Source organism: Choloepus didactylus, chromosome 19, assembly GCF_015220235.1.
Source record: "Choloepus didactylus isolate mChoDid1 chromosome 19, mChoDid1.pri, whole genome shotgun sequence".
Lineage (NCBI taxonomy): Eukaryota > Metazoa > Chordata > Mammalia > Pilosa > Megalonychidae > Choloepus > Choloepus didactylus.
The window spans coordinates 9,422,741-9,438,845 of NC_051325.1; the positions used below are offsets into that span (position 1 = coordinate 9,422,741).

At 41.0% G+C, this 16,105-nt stretch overlaps 1 pseudogene; it reads left to right on the forward strand.

The window, feature by feature from the left end:
- The first annotated feature begins 454 nt into the window (after positions 1-454).
- Positions 455-5,510, forward strand: LOC119516053 (annotated as a pseudogene).
- The last annotated feature ends 10,595 nt before the right edge of the window (positions 5,511-16,105 follow it).

The following is a 16,105-nucleotide window of genomic DNA, read 5'->3' on the forward strand; positions in this document are numbered from 1 at the left end:
CCACAGGCTCATCATGAGGACAGTGCTCTGAGCCTCAGTTTCTCCACCTGTCAAATGAAGCCAGTGTTCATTGCTGGGAGTCCCCAGTGAGGTTCTACGTGCGGAGGTGCTGCGGGGAGGTGGACATGCCCCAAAACGGACAGGTCCATTCTGTGCAGATCCAGGAGCTGCCGCCTGCTCTGCTTCACTGGAATTTTCTGACAGGTAGACCAGACAGATACTGACTTCCCAGGTGAGCATCAGAGGACCATTACCTGATGGTGAAGAGGAAAGTGTGTGGGAAGGACAGAAGGAGAGGGGTGATGAGAGGAAGGGAAGGGGTGAAATAGGGGTCAAATGAGGGCTGAATTCAGCAAACAGGGCTCTGGCTTTCCTTTCAACTGGGCCCTGGATGTGTAATCTCATTTACTCCTCCCAGCACCCCTCTAGGTCAAGGTCATTTTGTAATGAGGGCATGCGCGGCGAGGGGTTCCCGGGTAAGGGGCACATTTGTTATGTCTCCTCAGCCTCACTGCCCCAGCAAGGGGAGAACAACAGTCCCTTGGTCTCTTGGTCTAAGAATCTTCCTGATACGGGGCCGTGGCGTACCTCCTGATCAGCGATCAGGGGGAGGCCAGTCTCCTGCTCAGTGAGGTAACAGCTGCCTTCCCCACGTGAGCCACACCAACCATGGAGACAGGGATCAGGGGATGTTTGCTGGGCAACTTCCACGTGTCCACTGTGCAGGGCTTTTTGAGTGGAACTAGGACCCATCCCTAACCAGATGCCTCGAGTGTGCCAGTGACCTCTTCTGTGGGCCACCTGGAGAAACAGGGTTTATTTTTGTAAGAACACCCATGAAAAGGCACTAGCTGGCTAAAATCTTCCAATTGCTGAGCATGCTCAGGAACAAAGTAGCTTGTCCTGGGCTTTTAGTCTTCCACATAACTGTTATAATTCACTTGTTAAATACAATGAAAAACCCCAGGGAGATCTCTGTTGGCATTTTATTGTATTAGGAGATCAATTTGACAATTTGACAGCTCTAGAGTATTGGGAATTTCTGTCCATAAAAATGGTACGTCTCCTCCGTTTAAGACTTGCATAATGACTTTCAAAAAAAGTTCATATATTTCATATTACAGTCTTACATTTTAAAATTTTACTTCTAAGTTTCTTGTATTTGTGGGCTATTATAAATGAAATCTTTTAATTGTGTTTTCTAATAGTCATGTGTGCAGAGAATAACAAAGACTTCACTGTACAATCGTATTAAACAATGATGTTAGGTTCTGTTAGTATTTCTTGGCATTTGTCTGTAGACTCTTGAGATTTGTAAATGAACAATCATGACATCTGCAAATAATCACTGTTTTGCTCTTTCCTGTGTAGTCCTTGGACCTTTGCTTGCCTTATTGTTCTGACTAAAGCATCCAGAACCATGGTAAATAGAAGTGGTACCCAGTGGGCATCCTTGTCTTATTCCTACTTTTAAAGGTAACTCTACTCACATTTCACACTTATGTCATATTTTTTCCGCAGATTTTTGGCAGATATCTTTTATCAGACTGAGAATTTTTCATCTATTTTTGCTAAGCGTTTCACCTTGATTTTTAGCAAATGATCTTTCTGCTTTCATTGAGCTAATCATATGGTCTTCTCGTTTTCATCTAGTAAAGAGGTGAATTATATTATTTAATTTTCTAAAGTATAACCCTTGTTGCATTCTGTAGTAATTTCAACTTGTTCATGAGTATTATCTTTTCCTAAAATGCAGTATTTTCTGCAAACATTTTGCATCTATATTCCTGATGTAGGCTGGTTTGTGATTCTCCTTTCCATTCCTTGTCTGGTTTTGGCATCAGTTATACCAGCCTCAGTTAAAGAGGATCCTTTTCTCTGGAAGCGTTTGTGTAAAGAAGGAGTATATGTTCTTAGGGAATCATCTGTACATCTCAGGTGTTGTGAGGTTGTAGATTCTGTACACAGATTGCCTGTGTTCACCTCCTGGCTCTATCTCTGTGCAATCCTGGACAAGTCACTTAACATCTCCATGCATCAAAGAACTCACCAATGGACTGGAATAATAATGTGTCCTGCAAGGTGGAGATGTGACAGTGAAATGAGTTACTATGAATAAGCCATTGAGCAGTAGAGCTGATATATGGCAAATGTACATAAAGGAAGAGCCATTTTGAGTCCTAAAGTCTTTGGAAGAATGTACCCGATGAAACTAAGCAAAGCAATCTATTTGTAAGAAAAATTTTAATGGCAAAATGAGAGGCTTTAGCCCATTGTCCTTTTTCTTCTTGATTCACCTTTGATCATTTATAGTTTTCTAAGAATTTGTAAATTTTTCCTACATTCTCCAATTCATATTTTTATTAATTTTTAAATCTTTGATACATCTGTAATTTTATACTATTTCATTCATAAGGTGATTGATGACATTTCTCGGGTTTCCTCCAACAATTTTGTCTGAGATTTTTTAACTTCGTTGGTCGATTCAAGAACCAACTTACAAATACCTCAACTTTTTTTCATTAATTGCTATTCTTATCTTTATTTCATTCCTCTATCTTCTTTGGGCTTATTTTGTATTCCTTTTCTAACAACTTCAGTTCTATGTTTACCTTTTTATTTTCAATGTTTCTTCTTTCCTATTATAGACATATAAAACATTTAAGTATCCTTTAAGTACCTCTGTAGGTGCAGTCTGTTTGGTTTAGTCATCAGATTTTTTTGGTCCTTGAGTTGTAACAGTTTTAGAATTTTCATTTTAATTTAGTCTCTGCCTCATGACTTACTTATAGGTTTTTAAAAATACTATTATTTGTAGTAGTGTTGGGAGTGCTGGGGGCGGTGTTATTAACTTATAAGTGCAGTTACAACTGAATCACATTGTGGCCATAGATGGAAATCTGCACCAGGCTGAAACACTCGTGTGAGCTCAGAGTGAAGGGCATTTATTTTGAGGGCTCACACTCTTGATGGTTCTCAAGGAGGAAAGAAATGTCCTCATAATCTGCTCCACTCCCACATCCCCCAGACATCCCCTGGGAATTGGGGGGCCACTATTAACAGCCCACCTTTCCCCAGGGTCCCAAGGAGATCCATTTACTTCCTGCTTCCGTCACTTTCACGGTCCTCGGCCCTGCACGCACACGCTCTGTGAGGGGGGCTCCGATTGGCTCACTCTGCCACCATCCAACACTGTGATTGGACAGAAGCTCTGTAAGAGGCAGCCTCATTGGCTGCTGACCTCTTTTTGCCTGGCTAGTTGGCAGATTCTGGTCCTGCCTGCTGTGCTGAAGGTAACAGGTTCCCAAGGTACAAAGGATGCATCTAGGACCCAGCCCTCAGCCTGTCACAGACTTTCAGATATCCTTGGTGTCAGCAGGATCAGTGACCTGATTTGGGTCTGTCACCCTAGGCAGCCAGAGTTCAATGACAACCGCATAAAGCCTCATCCCGTACCCCAGGAAGCTGCGCAGTCAGACCACGGGGAATGCACACTGCTCAGGGCGTCCCCTCCCTGTGGGGAGAGATGTATTAGCAACCCAAATTACTATTCTTAGGTCAGAGGAGAATGTGTCTGCAGCGCTTTCAGTTTTTAGAATAAAAAGCAGGGAGCGTACCAGATCAAAAGGAATAGTCCCATTAGCAAAGGTTGATTGCACTGTCAACACAAACGCCTGTAATAAGTATGGGGTCCCTGGATATACAGCTCTGAGGATACTTAGAGCTGGTGAAGAAGCAGGTGCTTGTGATGGGCCTAGGACCACAGATGGAATTGTCAGCCCTTGAGGAAGCAGGCAGGAGCAGCTTCAGTTCCTCCTAGAAATGAGGAAGAATGTGAGAAGTTTATTACTGATAAAGATCTCTCTGTGGTGGGATTTTTCAAGGATGTATTCAGGGAAGCTCTCTCTGAGTTCCTAAAAGCAGCCAGCAACTTGAGCGGTAACTACCAATTTGCGCATACCAATGTGCAGTCTCTGGTGAACAAGTATAATGATAATGAAGAGGGAAGCACATTGTTTCATCCATATCTGATTAACAAGTTTGAGGACAAGAGAGTTGCATATACAGAACAGAAAATGACCAGTGCCAAGACTAAAAAAGTTATCCAGAAAACATTTTTGTTATCTGTGCTCATGTGACAGAAGATAATAAAGATGTGATTCAGGCTGTTCCAGTTTGCTAATGCTGCCATTATGCAAAATACTGGAAATGGATTGGCTTTTATAAAGGGGGTTTATATGATTACAAATTTACAGTTCTACAGCCATAAAAGAGTCCAAACCAAGGCATAAACATGAGTATACCTTCATTGGAGAAAGGCTGTTGGCGTCCAGAAAACCTCTTGTTAGGTGGGAAGGCACGTGGCTGGCGTCTGCTTGCTCCCAGGTTGTGTTTCAAAATGGTGTTCTCCAAAATGTCTTTAGGTTTAGCTTCTCAGGGTAAACTCTTGGCTAGTATCTCCAAAGTGTCAGCAAAAGTCTGCTTTCAATGGCTGTTTCCAAAATGTCTCTCTCAGCTGCAACACATTCTTGGTTCTTTCTCCAAGGGCGTTTCTCCCTAAGCACCTGGGGATCCTGTTTTAGCATATCCTTTGGCAAACTCTGGGTTTCTTTTAGCTAAATGTCCTTCTGTCTGCATCTACAAGGACTTCTAAGCATCAGAGTCAGTAAGTGGGCCTGTGTGACACTTTTTGAAGTACTGCAGTAAACTAATCAAGACCCATGCTGAATGGGCAGGGCCACACCTCCATGGAAATAATCGCATCAAAATTATCACCTAGAGTTGGGTGAGTCACATCTCCTTGGAAACAACCTAATCCAAGTATCCCACAAGATTGGATTAAAGAATATGGTTTTTTTCTGGAGGACATAATATATACAAACCACTACACAGAGCAAGGACTTAATAGTGGCTTACTATGATTTGGACTATGCAAAGAATACTAAAGTTTCCAACTGCTGGAGAAATAGAGTGATGATGGTAGCAAAGAAATTCCTGGATGCTGGACATAAACTCAACTTTGCTGTAGCTAGCTGCAAAAACTTTAACCATGAACTTTCTGATTTGGGCTTGGAAAGCACTACTGGAGAGATTCCTGCTGTTGCCATCAGAACTGCTAAAGGAGAGAATTTTGTCATGCGGGAGGAATTCGTGTGGGATGGTAAGGCTCTTGGGAGGTTCTTGCAAGATTACTTTGATGACAATGTGGTGAGATACCTGAAGTCTGAGGCTATCCCAGAGAGTAACAATCGACCTATGAAAGTATTGGTAGCAGGGAATTTTGATGAAAGAGTGAACAGATAATAAAGATGTGCTGATTGAATTTTATGCCCCTTGGTGTGGTCCCTGTCAGAATCTGGAGTCCGAGTATGAAGACCTGGGAGAGAAGCTCAACAAAGATCCAAATAATGTCAGAGCCAAGATGGGTGCCACAGCCGATGATGTGCCTTCACCATATGAAGTCAGATGTTTTCCAACTATCTACTTCTCTACAGCCAACAAGAAGCTAAATCCAAAGAAATATGAAGGTGGCTGTGAATTAAGTGATTTTATTAGCTACTTTCAGTGAGAAGCTACAAACCTCCCTATAATTCAAGAAGAAAAACCCAAGAAGAAGGCACAGGAGGTTCTTTAAAACAGGAGCCAAACATATCACTTGTAAAAGAACTTTTCCACCAAAGATGGCAAAACCGCTGGGGAGGACTGGGACTCACGTGGGATTTGTACCTCTCAGGACTGAGAGGACAGAGCGGATATAATCTGAATCCTGTTAAATTTTCTCTAAACTCTTTCTTAGCTGCACTGTTTATGGAAACAGCAGGACCAGTTTTTATTTGTGGTTTGGGGAAAAAAAAATTGTGTTGGGGTGATTGTTGTGGGTTTGGGGGGATTTGAGTTGGGGGTTATTTTCTAATTTTTTTTTGTACATTTGGAGCAGTAACAATAAATGAGCCCCCTTGAAAAAAAAACAACAAGGAGCAGGACCCTGGGGTGTTTTCAGTTCCTCTCCAGACCACATTGGTTTTTCAGTCTGGGAGGGGACAAGGACAGAACCAGAACCTTAGTATTCTATTTTATGGAAAAACAGAGGCTTTTTCTCCTCTCCACTTCTTTAGCCCCTCACCCCCTTTTTTGGCACTGCCCTGAGAAATAAACACTGGTCTGTGGTGAAAGGAAGGCTGGAGTTCCAAAGAGCAGGGCCTTAGTTCACTGTCTATTGACTGGAGCTTTCATAAATCCTACCTGCTGGGGCAACTCAATTTCTGCACCTGGAAATTGACATCACAGTGCCATTTGCCATCAGAATCAAAAGGAATAAAAGGACACCACCTGCTTTGGAAAACTCCCCACTGTGCTATCAGCCTGACCTTTTAATCTTAAAATGCTGACTGTCTTGCAAGAAACTGTGATAGATGGGCGTGCTAAACCTTTATTCCAGGGATTTGCTTTCCCTGCTGTGTTCAGTTTTGAATGGGTCCACCGTAGGCAAGATTTAATAAAACACTATTTCATATCTGAAATGGCATCATTATAACAACCAAGGGAGGCACCTCTGGCCTCCAGTTGTGGTGAAGAATATGAAATTTTCTCTGTGAGGTCATTTCTGTATTTTTCTATGTCATGTCATCATGCCCAAAAGAATGCTCATTTCAGCTTCAAAATTTTCCTTTCTACCCTTCATTAAAAGGTGCATCAGAGGAGAGAGATTTCACTCTTGTGCTTACCTAGTTGATTTAGGAGAGTATCTTATAATAATTCCATGAATATTTTCTGATATCATTTGTCATATAATTACAAATTTTGTCCTATTAAAGTTTCTGCAGCCATTTAACAAAACATGTCAACACAGATGATCATATTGGGGGCTAATCATTAAAAAATTGAGTTCTACTGACATTATTTCTGTCAACTTTGGGAAAATCATTCCTGTCTTGTGGTTGAAAAAGTGAAAAGAAATGCTAATGGTTTTTTCTTGTAAGGAAAAAGATCTGGGCACAAAGGAACTTGGCAATAATCAATATTGCAACTCAAAAGGAGACTGGGTCTGATTTAATCTCCGGGGAATTGTTTGATCATTGCAGGCATCTAACCAAGAAGACCTAATCCCATTAGCAAAGTGCTCTCTGCACTGAAAGGAACAGGAAACAGAGCTGAAGTGAAACAGAGGGAACCTCAAGGGCTAATTAAGCCAAAGTGGAGACAGAAAGCTACAGAGCAGCACCTTTTGTTCTCAGTAATTGAACAGAGCACAAGAGTGCAAGAACATTGAACTCATGACTTAATATTTTTAACGAACAATACAATTGTCAAATGCATTTTAGGGAGCGGTTTTAAAAAAAATCAACTGTTTTAAGGCAAAGTTTGCATACAATATAATGCATCCAATTTAAATTTAGAGTTTGATGGGTTTTGACAAATATTTGCACTGTGTAATCTTTATAATAATCAAGATATGTAGCATTTTAGCATTTCTGTCACCCCCAAAGTTCCTTATGTTTCTTCTCAGTCAATACTTCCCAAACCCCAGGCCCAAGCAACCACTGATCTGTTTTCTTTAGATTTACTGTTTTAGAATTTCACATAAATGAAATCATATGGTATGTACACTTTCATGCCTGACTTCTTTTGCTTAACATAGTGTTTTTGAGATTCATTCATGTTGGTGCATGCTTCAGTAGTTCATTCATTTTATTGCTGAGCAGATACTCATTTTTTTGTGTGTGCAGTTTTTGGCTGTCATGAATACAGTTCCTATGAACATTTGTGTATAAGCCTTTGTGTGGGTATATGATTTCATTTCTCTTGGATAACTAACTGTAATTGCTGGCTTTTATGATAAGTATATGTTTAACTTTATAAGACACTTCCAAACTGTTTCCAAAGTGCATTATTTTATACTCCCACCAGCAGTGTATTAAAGTTCTAATTCCTCCAAATCCTAGTCAACATTTGATATGGTCAGTCTTTTTTTCCTTTGATTTCATCCATTCTGGTGGTTTCTCATTGTGGTTGTAATTTGTGTTTCCCTAATGAATAATGAGCATCTTGTCATGTGATTTTTGGTCATTCATATGTCTTTTTTTTGAAATGTTGGTTTAAATCAGATTTTTAATGGATGGATCATTAATAAAACTCAAAGAATTAAGATCTTCATGGCAAATGAATCAGATAGGCCAGTGGTATCTGCAAATATACTTTAGTCATACAGAGTATGTTATAAATATATTTTGACTCTATTATGCATATTATTATTACTCTGTATGGCTTAAGCAAACAATAATTCTATAACAATGCTCCTCCTTGAATAATTCCCAAAATAAATTAGTGAAATCACCAAATCAAGATTTACCCTGTTAATATCAGCTGATGATCAGAGTAAAGCATTCACTGCATTATGTTGGACCATGGCTGGCTGATGACATTAGCCATGCTAGGGCAACTGTTAATCAGTTTGGGACTATAGCAAAAACTACGCATTGAAAAATTTCAGGCAAATTGTATCACCTGACTTTATCTGCAAGCTACTCAGGGACATGGCTTTTCCGTACATAGATTACATTAATAGGACACTTGGGAAAAACAGTTCCATTTTACTGAAATAGGCATATCATTCTTACAACTATTTTAGATGTCTATTACCAGGAATGTGTTTCACAGCTCCTAAACTGGCTAGCCTCTTGTTTCTTTATAACAAGAAAGAGCTCCATCAACATTGGTAAAAGCTACTCTTCATTCTTTCCAGCATCCAAATGTCTCACCTCACCAGGACCATACTACCGTGAGGCAAAAACAGGTGGTCCTGTGGACCCTCTGGTCTATCCATTAGGCATTCTGCCATTTAAGAGTAGGTGACCACACTCAACCAGCTACAACTTCACCTCCCTAAGCTGGAAGCAGAAGCAGGAGGGTCCATTCACTCAACACTGCTTTACCAACTTCCACGTCAACACCAGTGGTTTCCAGAAGGAGCCTCCTATATGGCGAGCGCCTGTGCATCTGCCTGTGCATCAGTCTGGAAGGCTCAATTACATCACCACACCCCACTCATCAACTCAGAAGATCACCAATGTTGCAATAATTGCCTCTCAGCAGGCCCTAGATTCATTAGGGTCTCCTGTTGGCCCAGGTTTCCCAGGGTGAATCTGCTGCCAATTTGTTGATGTGTAAAGCTGACTCTCCATGACCAAGTTCATATTTCTACCCAGTACTGGGTATATCAGTACCACATGAACATGTCTTCACATACAATGAAGAAACAGTCTTAGAATCCCATAGTCTTTCTGCTTCCCCCATCCATCCCAATACAATCCAGAGAGGAGCATCTCACCATGCATTTCACATGCCCATCCACATTTTGTATCACAACATCATCAATTTCTCAAGGGGAACCTTTACTCCACACACAGACAGTACAAATACTTTGCACCTAGGAAGACTTTGGGCTATGGGCCCATAGTTTCTTTGTGCTTCTAGAACTAGAAGTTCCTTTTTGATGCCTTACAATCTCACATGCACTTGTCACCTGCACATCACTTCCAGTTTTACAGATTGAATGAGCTCACGGAGAGAGGCTGGAACCCATGCCTGATGCCTGCAACAGGACTGGCACTGATCTGGTTTCCTCTCCAATGCCTCATCCATGGATCCATAGGGAAATACTCTTGCAGCAATTATGGATACCATCCTTCCTACTTCTCTCCACCCTGCCATGATATGGCTGTCATATCAGCGTTTAGCAACAAATACTCCTTGATCTGTTGCTATCTTACTAATTCCACTACTGCACTTTCACATCAGGGTCCTCTCTTCTTAGCCCTTGCCTGCTGGGCACTGTGAGAAGACAGTTGTTTCTAGATCAGACTCAGAGACAAATCAAGTCTCCTCCCATCAGTTCCCTTGGATGTGTACACACGTTTCAGGAAGATCTGTGCTGCTTTGTTCTGAGTCTGTTATCACTGAAGCAACTGTGGATGCCATTGTATATCTCTCAAATTTTGTCTCAGTCCTAACCTGGTGTCATTCCCAGATAAAGATAAGAGCCGTTTGCATTGATCTAGTCTGTACTGTGGCAACCTGTTTCATATGGGGGCCTGATGGATCCCCCTTCCCTGTGCAGTGTGATGTCACCATCCCTCCTCTCCTCTTAAGAAGTGGAGTCTTTTTCCCCACCCCTTGAATCTGGACTTTACCTGTGCCTTGCTCTGACTACCAGAGTGCGAGGAATTGATGTTAGGTGAGTTCTGGAGCCTAGATCCCTTCCACCTTTACTTTTTGGAGACCTGAGACCATTTTGTTGTGAAAAAGCCTGAGCGTGCCTTCTGGAAAATGAAAGGCCACCTGGAGGACAACTGATGCACCCTGGTGAACAGCCAGCACTAACTGCCAGCTGTGTGGACCCTCCAGCTCCAGTCAAGACATCAGATGACCACAGCACTGTGTGAGTCCTCAGGGGAGACAAGCAGAAGACTTTTGCAAGTTGCCAGCCCTCAAGATTCCAAGAAATAATAATTGTGAGGTTAAGCCACTAAGTATTTGGGATTTATTAATTAGCTATTAATATGCAATGGTATTCAAGAAGACTTAATTCCCTTCATCACTCTGATTTTCTGATCCACCGAAAAAAAAAAAAAGAACTCTAGGCTGGGAGGCAAATCCCAGGCTCCTGGAGTCATTGACATAGGGGCATTTTTGGATGTTTCAGATAACAATCAGTGATAAGAAGCTTCAAGCTCAACTGTCCCACCACCAGTAAATCAAAGTCAGCTGATTCTGCATATGCTGAGAAGCAGGTGATAGTGAGCTTAAGATATCTAAGGGAGAGAACCTAAGATGTTTGACAGAAAGCAAAAATGGAATTTGCACTTGCTTTCATTGTGTTATCCTTAGTTGAATAGTACATCTCAAAAATTCTGCACCCAGAAATGTCCTGCCATGGGAGCATCCACCTGGCCTTACCTATCCCCTTCCTTCCTCTATACCGTGCTCTAATTACTATGCTCTTTTAGATTTTCCAGAGAAAGTCCTAACTGAGAAGAGAAACTCTCTCTGACCTGCAACTGAAGATTCACTAATAAAATGATAAAGAAATTACTTGTAGAGAATTCATTTATTCATTCATTTTAGCAGTGAGGGTTTAGTGTATATTTATTCCAGATAGTGTTGTAGAGTCTGTAGAAACAGGTGTCAATAAGGCTTGCTAATTGTCCTTAAGAAGCTGTCAATCTATCTGGGGAAACAATTTAAGCAGCCTGAGAACTGGTCATGCCAGGTAAAGAGATTATTACAAGAAAGGACTTAAAGGAAAGAGAAAGAAAAAGAGATCGAGAAAGAGGGAGAGAAAGAGGAGGAATAAGAGAAAAACAGAGACAGATTTAAGGGATGGTTCTTAGTTCAAGATTGCTCGGGTATAGGGTGCTGGTTGGGGAAAAATAAACGTTATGAGGTTGGAGACATGTCAGATAAAAATGAGCATTTTTTGCTATGATAATGAGTTTGAAACAATACTGAAGTCATTTGAAGCCATTGAAAGACTCTAATCTGATGAGTCCAAAAGGTGTATTAGAAACCTCATTTTGAATGTAACCTGTATGGCAATGGATGATATGGTCTGGGTGAGGAGGCTCTTGCTGAAATCCAGTGAGAATTGACAAAGGCCTGAACTAGGATATGGTTGTGGGGATGGAGAAAAAGTATTGGATTTGAGACATATTAAGGAGGCAAGATGGCTGAGGATTTGGCGATGATTGGATGTGTGCTAGGCGAGAAGAAGACATCAAGAAACTCTTTTCCCCTAGCCTGGCTTGACTACAGTCCAAAATGCCCTCAGTCTGAGCTGGCTATCCCTAGTGGAGTCCAAGGGAAACATTGCACGAGCAACATTCTCACCCAATGACAGTATCATCAATGGTTTTGCCTTCATTTATTGGCATAACATGTCTCATAATTTCAGCACACATGAACACCTCAACAGAGAAAGAGTCACCTTTCCAGACATATTCCACAAAAAGAGATCACAGTAGACTGTGACTGATGGTAGGTTCAGAGAATCACAGATGATTCTCCTGTTTTTGTTAATTCAGACATTTTTCCAAGTGCATGAGTTGTCATAGAGTGAATTGGATATAATGAGTTTCATGAATTTAATAAGATGAAGATGATTTGCTAAGACTTAACTGGGATTGAATGCAACCTGATTAGGACAAAAAGCTAGAGCTGAATGAGTAGAAAAAAAGAAACTTCATGTTCTTTTGTTTGCTCTTAGGATTTTATCATTGTCCTTTGTTCTAACTTTCCAGTATTGCTTGCATCACAGTCATCAACAAGATAACTGAAAGGACTGAGTAGTTATTGAGCATATGGATTTAAGAACAAATGAGGAAGTTTTTAGATTTGTTTGTTTTGTCAGCTGTTGATAATCCAGTTTCTAAATTTTAGTCTACAATAACAAAACACACTTCTTATTAAAATTCCTGCAGGAAATACATCTCTGTTATCTTAAGGACTTTACTTCCTAACCCCATTTTCCCTTCAAAATATTTTTTTTGTGATAAATAATGTTTTGATACAAGAGTACTTAGGAATGCAAAAATGATATATTTTCCAGACCCTCTTGATGGCCTCTGGGGACTTAGTTACAATGAGCCTTGACCAACAGATGTTCTTTTGTTCCAGCTCTCCCTGTTTAACCATTTTCTACCTTTCTCAGCTCCTCACAAATCAACCCAATACCAACCACACTGGTGAACCCAAGAAGAATTTAAACTTAGAGACCTTAGCCCTCCATAGTTCATCTTCTCCCACCAAATCAGATGTAACTTAGAACTAAGTCACACTTCTGAAACTGGATCAAAGGTTATAGACATTCTCAAACCCCAGTTTCCTTCCTGCCAACCCACCCTGGAGAAAGCCACAAAATGGATGATTTCTGGTTATACTTGGAGCTTCCATGACCCAGTATGGATAGAAAGCGAATCTTGCCTAGAAGTGCCCTATTTGGTACTGACCAACTTCCCTTCTGGTTCTTGTCTTCCTCTTGAATGATCAGAACCCTGCAGTGATATCAAGTTCATTTCAATGGAACTCTGATACGAGGCCTATTCTTTATTCAGAGCAGTTTACATCACTGAAGTATCATGGGCTTCCATTGTTTTGTATCACCCTTATCATCTCTTATATGGAATATTGTGAAATTCTCCTCACTTTCCTCAATCTTTCTATGCAAATCACTTTTTTCCCAAAACTTCAGATTTCTACTAGTTTTAGGCCATCTCTTTTCCTAGCTCCACCATTCTTTGATCTTAATTTCTCACATACACAGCCATGTCCGTATTATGCCATGTATGTACAACCCATGTATTCTGATTTAACACTTCCTGATTCACATGCCTTGGCTATAAGAATCAATAGTCGTCTCTATGCAATATTGTATAGCTTCTCCTTGCCTTTATGATAAAGCCCACCCTTATTACCTTAAAAAACATGGCCAGTCAACATTGTTCCTGATTTACATTCTCCGTCTCCTTCCTATTCACCCAGGGACAGCCTTCGGTTTAGCCACCCCAAATTGTTCATCCCTTCTTTAGTATCTCATTCACTTTTAGGGGTTTAGCTTGGATGACTGGATGGATGGATGGATGGATAGATGGATGGATGGAAGGATGGTAGGATGGAAGGATGGGATAGAATCAAATGGATCTAATTTGGAAAATAGGAGGAGGAGCACAATTTGTTTTACAACCTAACAGATATTAAGAATTACTCTATTGTAGTAATTGTGAAAATAAACTCATTTAAACCTCATGAAATACTTTAAGGTGGGCATTAGTATCCTATTACATGAGTGAGGAACTGAGGCCCACATAATATAGCAACTTGTGCAAGTGTATGTGATGTCAGAACTATAATTCAAATCCAAGTGAAATTAGTTCAGAAATCTGTGTGCCTCTAATTACACTACTTGGGATGGTTTTGGATTTGGGGCATAGTGATCAGTAGATGGCTCAGTAAGTTCTGGGTGATTTCTAGCAAGCAGACAAATATTTGAGCATGTTGCTCAGGAGAAATGGACTTGAAGAAGAGGGTTTAGACCCATGGCATGCAAGTAACAGCTGAATCCATCCAACATCCAACATTAAACAACCACATATGAAACAGACTTGATGTCCAATGCACTGAATAAGATGAAAAAAATCTGTGAAGAATGCTTGATGCAAAGAGTGAGGGGAAGAAAATCGAATCCAGCTCCCATGAGTTAGGAACACAGGCATCTGAGACCTGGGCCTGGAGGGCTAAGGGTGGAGAGAGTGTGGCAGGCAGGGAGGGCATCATTTCGGGATACCTGAGGAGAGGAGAGAGAGGAAGGAGACCGAGACATGTTGAAAAAAGGTGATCATCTTGCCAGACCCAACTTGAAGAAGACGGGCATGCTTTGTGGACCTTATAAGTAATTTGGATTCTTCTCTTAGGCCATAGGAGAGTCTGAAGGACTTTATGCATGGAGGGATGATTAGATCTACACATTTTAAAGTGCACTCTGCTAAAGAAGGGGCTGAATGCTGCACTTGGGAGTCAATGCAGTAGTCCCACAGAGAGAGGATGGGGGCTGGGATGAGAGCCAGGATGCCTGTCCCACATTCTACGCAGCTCTGCAGACTTACTGCTCCCACTCTGTGCTGATGATTGACTTTGTATGAGAGTGTAATTATTTATTCTTTTATCAGAAGACCCCATGTTCCATTTTAGAAGAAAAGGACTAACTTTCCTTAGAAGTATCAGCTAGAGGATCACCCCTCAAGACACAGAAATAAAACCCTCTCCCCGTGGTAAAATGTCCACCTGATTCAACAAAGGCAGCTATGAGAGCTCCGGGTCTATTGTTAATAGCCACCATGGGTGGGGGTCTCCAACAGGTAGAGACAGAATGGAAACAGCATTTGTGGCTGGCACCATCATCTCTCAATTAACACCCACTGACGTCCTCAACCTGCTGCCCTCCACTCCATTAATCTAAGAACTGTCCAGCACGTTTCCCACAGCCAGCCGAGTCCCAGCTGTGAGTAAGCCTCTCAACATCTTCATTAAAACCCTGGCAGAATCAGCTTTATTTTAATTAACTTGTGCTCCCTCAGGTGCTTGATGGCCTAAATAGAGCTTGAGGATGACTTGTGGGAGTGGTCAAGTATCTTTAAGGATGGTGGCATCTTTTAGGTGCAAATGCTGTAAATCCCATCACCACTTTTTGCCAGGTGCCTCATTTTCCATCATGTCATCCTTTCTAAATGACAGCAATTTTAAAAACTGATTTTAGTAAACAGGGAATAGAAATGAGTGGACAAGGAAAAGCAGAAAGAAATTCAATGGAAATAGACCTGAAAAACCAGTCATAAAACTGCCTTCTCAAAGTTATTTCATAGACTGGGTCCATATTGCACCACCTGAGGAATATTCTCTGATGGTTGCCTCCTTAACCTAAAACACTGAGTGAGTTTGATTAGGAAGCTCACCTAACATTTAGATATTTTGTTTTGATTAGATATAAGGCTTTCATGTGTAAGCTCATTGCATGAAAAAAACACTGACAATGAAGCACTAAGGAATTTTATTATCCATGACACATTATGAAGAAAAAATTCAATAGCATTCATTGTTGTAGTAGATTAAAGTATGTACCCCCTTAAAAGATATATTCTTACGCTTAATCCATGTTCCTGTGAGTGTGAACCCATTGTAAATAGGACCTTTCGCAAATATTATTTTTAGTTAAGTTGTGGCCAGCTGAATCAGGGTAGGTCTTAATCTATACTACTGGAGACCTTATAAAGGGAGAAGCCAGAAGCCATAGTCAAAAAACAAAACAAAACAAAACAAAACCAGAAGATCAGACACAAGGAGAGAGAGATCTCCATATGACAGGAGGCAGAGATGCAAGCCAAGGAGCCCCAAGTATTTCGGCAAGCCAGCACTAGAATGCTACAGACTTTGGGGAGAAAGCATGATCTTGGTGACACCTTGATTTTGGATTTCCATCTTCCCAAACCATGAGCCAATAGATTCCTGTTTTTAAGCCAACCCCTTGTGTGGTAGTCATCATAGCATCTTGGAAAAC